Source organism: Orycteropus afer, unplaced genomic scaffold (assembly GCF_000298275.1).
Source record: "Orycteropus afer afer isolate SDZICR_OR568_19922 unplaced genomic scaffold, OryAfe1.0 scaffold00340, whole genome shotgun sequence".
Taxonomy (NCBI): Eukaryota; Metazoa; Chordata; class Mammalia; order Tubulidentata; family Orycteropodidae; genus Orycteropus; species Orycteropus afer.
In genome coordinates this window covers 1,463,768-1,464,447 of record NW_006921927.1, presented here as the reverse complement: position 1 = coordinate 1,464,447, position 680 = coordinate 1,463,768, and positions in this window count along the sequence as shown.

Below are 680 nucleotides of genomic sequence, written 5' to 3'. Positions count from 1 at the left end.
TGTCTTCCATTGCATCAATTCTTCTCCTTTGCCCTTCCAATGTGTTATCTATTTCTGACAATTTATTATTAATCTTCTGGATTTCTATTTCTAGATTTAGAATCATTTTAAATTTTTCATTTATTTTGTCATTTTGTTCTTGTATTTTCTTCCCAAATTCTTGTAAGGTTTTTTCTGTGATTTCTTTGGTCTGTCTCTCAATCCTTTGAAGATACCTAAAGATAATTCTTTTGAATTCCTTATCAGAGAGTTCCAATGCTGCTTCTTCTTCAGGGATGTGTTCTGGATGTGTATCCTGCTCCCTTGTTTCTACCACTTTATCCTGCTTCTTTGTGTGGGTTATGATGATCTGTTGTTTCCGAGGCATCATGGCGCTGTTGTATTTAGATCTCTGTTAACTGTTTGTGAAGAGCGGCCAATGGTGATTCAGGCTCTTCTTCGTGGTGTTTTATCATTGGCCCATTGGTGGAGAAGTTGGTAGTGGCCCTCGCTCTGTAAGTGAAGTTGTAGAAGGTGTGGGTGTAGTTGTGTCTTAATGGGGAGTGTTGTTGTCTCTCACTCAGTTAGACACAAATTACAATTGAATAACCATCAAAAAACTAGAAATCCATGGATGAAAAACACACTATGTAATCACACAGGAGCAGTAACCAAAAATAGAAAAAAGGGGTAAAAAAAAA